This window comes from Suncus etruscus, chromosome 14 (genome assembly GCF_024139225.1).
Source record: "Suncus etruscus isolate mSunEtr1 chromosome 14, mSunEtr1.pri.cur, whole genome shotgun sequence".
NCBI classification, from domain to species: Eukaryota; Metazoa; Chordata; class Mammalia; order Eulipotyphla; family Soricidae; genus Suncus; species Suncus etruscus.
In genome coordinates, this window is record NC_064861.1 from 97,034,685 (window position 1) to 97,041,345 (window position 6,661).

General features: G+C 50.2%; 1 protein-coding gene across 1 annotated transcript in view; it reads left to right on the forward strand.

The window, feature by feature from the left end:
- The first annotated feature begins 205 nt into the window (after positions 1-205).
- ZNF329 (zinc finger protein 329) overlaps positions 206-6,661 on the forward strand; it is a 71,469-nt gene continuing 65,013 nt past the window's right edge. Inside the window, exon 1 of the mRNA XM_049787038.1 lies at positions 206-278. The gene's annotated coding sequence lies outside the window, so the exon portion shown is untranslated. The remainder of the gene's footprint in view (positions 279-6,661) is intronic.

Sequence of the window (6,661 nt, forward strand, 5' to 3'; positions counted from 1 at the left end):
GCGGCTCGCTCCTCGTCGGAATCTTTCCTGGACCGGCAGGCCAGGGACAGGTGAGCCGGGAGACTCGGGACTCGGAGTCGGCCCCCCGCGGGGACCGTCTGAACAGTCGCCCGCGGACAATGGCGGCCGCACCGGCATCGCTGGAAACTACAACTCCCAAGGAACATCGCGGCGCTCCCTGTAGAGCCCGACCAATGGGAGCCTTCCTCGCCCCGGTTTGACCAATGGGAGCCGTTCGCTTCTGTTGGTGGGCGTGTCCTCCGCCGGCTCAACCAATGGTAAGCTCGACTCGGCCTCGCTCGCTCGCAGTCTTTCCGGAGGTTGCTCCGGGCGCGCTGCGGGGGCCGTGGGACGCGATGGCGGGGCGGGGCGGGCGGAGGCCTCCTGGACGTCTCGCCGGCGCTCGCGGCCTCTCCTGCGCGACGATGGCCAGCGGCATCGGCTCCGGCAGCCTCCGCGGTCTCCCCTGGGCGGCCTGCTCTTTGCGGACTGAACCGGCCGAGCAGCTCCGGGGTCCCCGCCCCACCCCGCCCGCGTCTTTGCTGCCGGAGCAGCCACTGCCAAGCCGGCCCGTCGCCTCGGGTGGGGACAGCACGGGGCCAGCCTGGCCGCATTCCCCCGAGCACGTAACTGGGGACAGACCCAGAAGCGAACCCCGTTTCCCCCTTATTTTCCCCCAGAAATGTGTGAGATGAGGGCCTGCGCGACAGCACAGCGCGGAGGGCGTTGCCCTGCATGCCACCTCCCAGGCATCCAGCCTACGCGTCCCATAGGGTCCCCCAGGCACCGACTGCCGCAGTGACACCTGAGCACAGCTCTGGGAGTGACCCCTGAGCATCGTCAGGGGGGCACCAAAACAAAAAACTCGCCCCCCCAAAAAAAATTTGGGGATTAAAATTAACTAGCTATTGCAAAAATTGGTTTAAAATTTCAGAAGGGGGGCCGGAGAGATAGCATGGAGGTGAGGTGTTTGCGTCCCATAGGGTCCCCTGTGCCTGCCAGGGGCGATTTCTGAGCGTAGAGCCAGGAGGAACCCCTGAGCGCCGCTGGGTGTGACCCCAAAAACAAACAAAAAACAACTTCGGAAGGGAGTGTTGGTGTTCAGTTTTCCTGTTTGGCACAGTTCGCTTTGTGATGGGACCTATAGACCTGTCTGAAGCTGCCTAAAGGGGCTAGAGACGGGGTAGGGAGAATTCTTTGTAGCTGTTCACCTGAGTTAAGAGTCCCAATCACCCCACCACATAAGGTTTCTAGAGCCCCACCAGGAGTGATCTGAGTGTAGAGCCAGGTATATCCCTGAGCACCTGGTGTCTCCCTGACACTTCCCACTTAAAAATAAGTAAATGGGCCAGAGTGGCAGCTCAGTGGTAGAGTATTTGCCTTGCACATGGCCAACCAGGAACTGACCCAGTTGATCCCAGAGGATCCCCTGAGCTTGTCAGGAACAATTTCTGAGTACAGAGCCAGGAGGAACCCCTGAGCGCCGCCGAGTATGCCCCCTCCAAAACAAAAGTAAGTAAATAAAAGTTTATTTGAAAGAAGGCCTTGCACGCAGCCAACCCAGGTTCGATTCCCAGCATCCCATTTGGTCCCCTGAGCCTGCCAGGAGTGTTTTCTGAGTTCAGAGCCAGGAGTAACCCCTGAGCACCACTGAGTGTGGTCCCAAAGCCAGATATGGAATAGAGATCCTCCTCTGATGCCGCGTGATGAGGGGGACAAGCTACCACCTGCACAGGGGTGAGTGACAGTGGCGGCTGGTCTCCTGCCCTGAGTCCAGCCCGAGGGTCCTGAGAAGTTCTCAGGCACCCCCACTCACCTGAGCAGGTGGCAGTGGTTGTGGGAACATGAACGAGGAGCTTCCAGAACAACTTTAGGGATGTGTTCAGAAATCACTCCCGCTGGATGGAGGTCTGGAAACCCCACGTACTGCCAGGGGTTGAACCTGGGTTGGCCTTGTGTGCGGCAAGAGCCTTAACCCCGTGCCATATCTCCAACCCCCAGAACAAATCTGGCTCTGCTGGAAGCCTGAAAAAAATCCCCCGGCAATCCCTCCATCTCTGTGGAATAAAGGCCCAAGAGAACCTATATTTTCTCCATAGCAGCAGCCTCCAGGAGTGGAAAGGTCTGAGGAGAGCCCCCAGGGGCCTATTACCATCTCTTCAGCTCCAAGTCATTTTGTTTGTACTTGGGGCCATATGTGTGGTGTTGAGGGCTGTTTCTGGCTCTGTAATCCAGTTGATTCAAATGGTGCTGGCGATGACTATGTGTTGCCAGACATCAAATTATGGGAGTTGCATGCAAGTAAACAACTTCTGTATTATCCCTTTGGTCCCTTATTTTATCTTGGTTTTGGGTACACACCAAGAGGTGCCCAATATCTACTCCCAGATCTTGGTGGTGCTCAGGAAACCAGACCTCAGAATCGAGGACAGGCTTTCCACATACATAGCATACATGTAGGCTTTTCAGTTCTTTCTCTGGCCAAGCTTTCATTGCTGGCTTGATTACTTTTGTTATTCTTGATTCATTCCTAGCAGTGCTCTAGAATACTCCCAAGTCAGTGCTCGGGAACTCTGGTACTGGCACTTGAACTTAAGGTCTCACATATGTAAATTTGTGAGGCACAAGCTATACCATTGAGTGACAACACAGTCTGTCTTCTTTCTTTTTTGGGGGGGCATACCCGGAGGCATTTATAGGCTACTCCTGGCTCTGTGCTCAGAAATTACTCCTGGCAGGTTCAGGAGACCATATGGAATGCCAACTTGGGTTGGTCCCGGGTCGGCTGCTTGCAAGGTAAATGCCTTACCCACTATGCTATCACTCAGATCCATTCTTTTTTATCTTCTGTTTGATTTTTGGATCACACTTGATGCTCAGGACTGGTTGGGCTCAGGGATCATTCCCTGTGGTGTTTAGAGGATCCTATAGGGTGCCAGGGATCAAACCTAGGTTGGCTGTGTACAAGGCCATACAGCTGTATATAGCTCTATAGTTCTAGCTGCTCTACTGTCACTTTGGTCCTATTCTGATGACCTTACCATCTCAGTACACATTTTTTCAGTTTTGGGGCCCACACCTGGTAGTGCTCAAAGCTTGCTCCTGGTTCTGCCCTGAGGAATCCTTCCTGGCAGGGTCAGGGTACCATCTGGGCTGCTGGGAATTGAACCTGGTTGGAAATTGAACCTGCGTTGGCTGCAAGTGCCCTACTCGCTGCATGATCACTCTGACCAGTGATCTGACCAGTACACATTTTTATGTGGCTGTGACTTTACCTTTCTCAATCTTTGTTGACATGACAGTACGGGGAGAGTAGCCCTAAGTTGGTTCTAGACGTGAATATTTGGTCCCAGCTTGTGAACACTTGTTCCAGGTGTATATACTTGGTCATGGTATGTGAGGACTCGAACCTGGTACATAAACACTTGGTCCTGATGCCTGAACATTTGTTTGTGATGTTTGCTGGACATCAGACATCCACCCTGCTTTCTCAGCCCGACTCTTCACTAGGTCTTGCAATCCTGCTGTACTGTTTACACATCTGAACCTGCAATGATGGCGCATCGCTGATTTAGATGCTGGGGACCCCAGACAGCAGAGCTGCCGGTGGGTGGGTGGCAATAAATATAGAATATGTGGACTGATGCTTGCAAGAAAGCACTTATAATCTCTGAGTCATCCTCCAGTGTAATGTTTTGTGTTTAGATTAATGTTGGCTGTAGTTTCATTACACTTGCTAAATATTTTACATATTCCTGTAAAACAGGTTCTGATGAGTAAAGCTAATTACGCAACAAAATTTAGAGTACAACAGTACTGCTGGGGACCAGCCCCAGTGGACAGGGTTAAAGCAGAAACATCGCAGAGCCAAGGTACTAACAAATGTGTGGACCAAGAGTTCCAACTGTTCTTCACGTAAGGTATTTATTGCTTTGGGGGAATGGAGTGATAGCACAGTAGTAAGGCATTTGCCTTGCGTGTGGATGACCGGACAGACCCAGTTTCAATCCCCAGCATCCCATATGGTCCCTGGAGCCTGCCAGGAGTGCAGTCAGAAGGAACCGGAGAGCCACTGGGTGTGCCAAAAATTTTTTTTTTGCTTTGGCCTGGAGTCATAGAATGAGAACTACATTCTTGGAGCTGGTGCCTAACTAGCCAACTCTAACCAGGCTAAACTCTTGCACATCATCTGGCCTCCGTATATGGGAACAAATCCCTTTCTTGTGGACTTATCTCAGGATTGTTTCCTCCAGGAAGGTAGAGCTAGAGCAGTACCAGGACCATCTCAGTGGTTGTTCACATCAATGAGGACCATTGTCTTGTCTGCCAGGTTCCAGTTTTTTTGCTGCTCTTAGCACTTTGTTCTTCGCTTACTATTTTAGATGCCAGAGACAACAAAATGTGTAAATGCATGTTTGATGAAAGCCGTGCATGTTTGACCCCATTATTACATGGTCCCCCTGCACACTGCCAGGCATGATATGATATCTTTTTTTTTTTTTTTTTTGGTTTTTGGGCCACACTCGGTAACACTCAGGGGTTACTCCTGGCTATGCGCTCAGAAGTTGCTCCTGGCTTGGGGGACCATATGGGATGCCGGGGGATCGAACCACAGTCCGTCCAAGGCTAGCGCAGGCAAGGCAGGCACCTTACCTCTAGCGCCACTGCCCGCCCCCCCCAAAAATTATTATTATTTTTTTTTGGTTTTTGGGCCACACCCTGTGATGCTCAGGGGTTACTCCTGGCTATGCGCTCAGAAGTTGCTCCTGGCTTCTTGGGGGACCATATGGGGTGCCGGGGGATCGAACCGCGGTCCGTCCTAGGCTAGCGCAGGCAAGGCAGGCACCTTACCTTCAGCGCCACCGCCCGGCCCCCCCAAAATTATTTTTTAAAAGTTGTGACTAAGGTCCAAAGAGAGAGCCTAGTGGATTAGAGCACTTGCTTTTGCATGTGATAGGCCAGGGTTCAATCTTTAGCACTACATGGTCTCTGGATAATCAGTAGGAATGATTACTGGTCACAGAACAAGAGTAGATTATGAGCACTGCCAAGCATGATTCTCCCCACCCCCAAAAAAACCCCACAAAAGCACCAACTGATTTTTTTTAAATCATTGATCATATTCAGCTTTCCACCTGAAGGACAAGTGAAAACAATAGTTTGCAAATTCCAAATTGTAGTTTGGAAACTGTAAGTTAACACCATTGGCTAAAGGCCTTTTTAGTCCTTGTTATAGTGACTATGTTCCTAGGTTTCTCAATGTGTCTTCTTATGCTGTGTGCAGAATGAGTCATTGTAGCTTCCTCACAATAATCACATTCACAGGGCTTTTCTCCACTGTGTGTTCTCCGATAGGTTCTCAATAAGGTCCAACCTTTGAAGCCTTTGAAACATGTTGCACCGATAAGGCTTTGTTCCAAAGTGTACTGGCTGATGCAAAATGAGGGGAAACTGGCTGAAAGTTCCCCACTATGACTACATTCAAAAGAGTTCTTCCCAGTGTGAGTTCTCAGTTCAGTATGATGGAATCCACAGTAAAAGCTCTAGCACACTGATTTCATTTATTTGGCTTATTTCCAGTGTGGAGAGATGTCTGGTAAATTAGAATATGCCTAGTAAGTTGAGTGCTTCAAATGAAGATTTTCCACACCAGTGACATTCACAGGATATTTCCTCCAGTGAGTTTGTTTGTGCTCAGGCCACACTCACTCCTGGCAGACTCGGGGACAATATAGGATGCCGGAGGTCGAAGCACGATGAGCCAAGTGCAAGGCAAAAGAAAAAAAAAGGCCCAAACTGCTGTGCTATCGCTCTGGCCCCATTGAGTCATTTTTATTTGCAACAAAATTAGAGCTCTTATTGAAATACTGGAGCCAGGGACTAGAAGTAGTGTTGACTACATTGAAGCGCAAATGCTTTACTTCCTGTACTGTTAGCCCTGGAAGCCCTATTGGCCCCAGTGATCCCAAGCAACTGGCCCTGGCAGCACCACTTAATTAGGCCCTGGCAGTGAACCCTTGGGCCTACCTACCTTTCAAATACTGCCAGGAGTGGCCCCTGGGACCCCAGTTTGCTACATCAGTAGACTAAGAGTCTAGATCGGTAACCTGGATTGAGGCAGAGTTAAGACTTGTTAGTTTCCAGTGGCTTCTATAAAAAAAATTTCCAACATAAAACAAAAACTGGGGCTTGGAGCGATAGCACGGCTGACCTAGGACGGACCTGGGTTCGATCTCCGGCGTCCCATATGGTCCTCCAAAGCTAGAAGAAATTTCTAAGCCCATAGCCAGGAGTAACCACTGAACGTCACTGGGTGTGGCCCCCCCAAAAATAAAACACTAGGTGAGTCATGTTGAGTTTGAAACTGTGGTTTTTGTATTTTGTGTGACTTTGAATTTTTAACAGTGTGAGCTCTTCGACTTTTGAATTTAATATTTTTCATAGCTTAGAATCCTTACTTGTTTTTCTTAAATAAGTTTTTTTTCACACTCCTGACAGGCAGGAGCTGACCCACACTGCAGAATGGATCCCCTTGGCCGGAGGCAGCCTGGCCTCAGGAGGGTAAGAAATGCTCATGCACGTTTGACGTGTGCAAGAAAACCTAGCTCTCAAAAGAGAATAAAGAGGCTCCTACAAAACAAGACTCAGTAAGGATATTAGG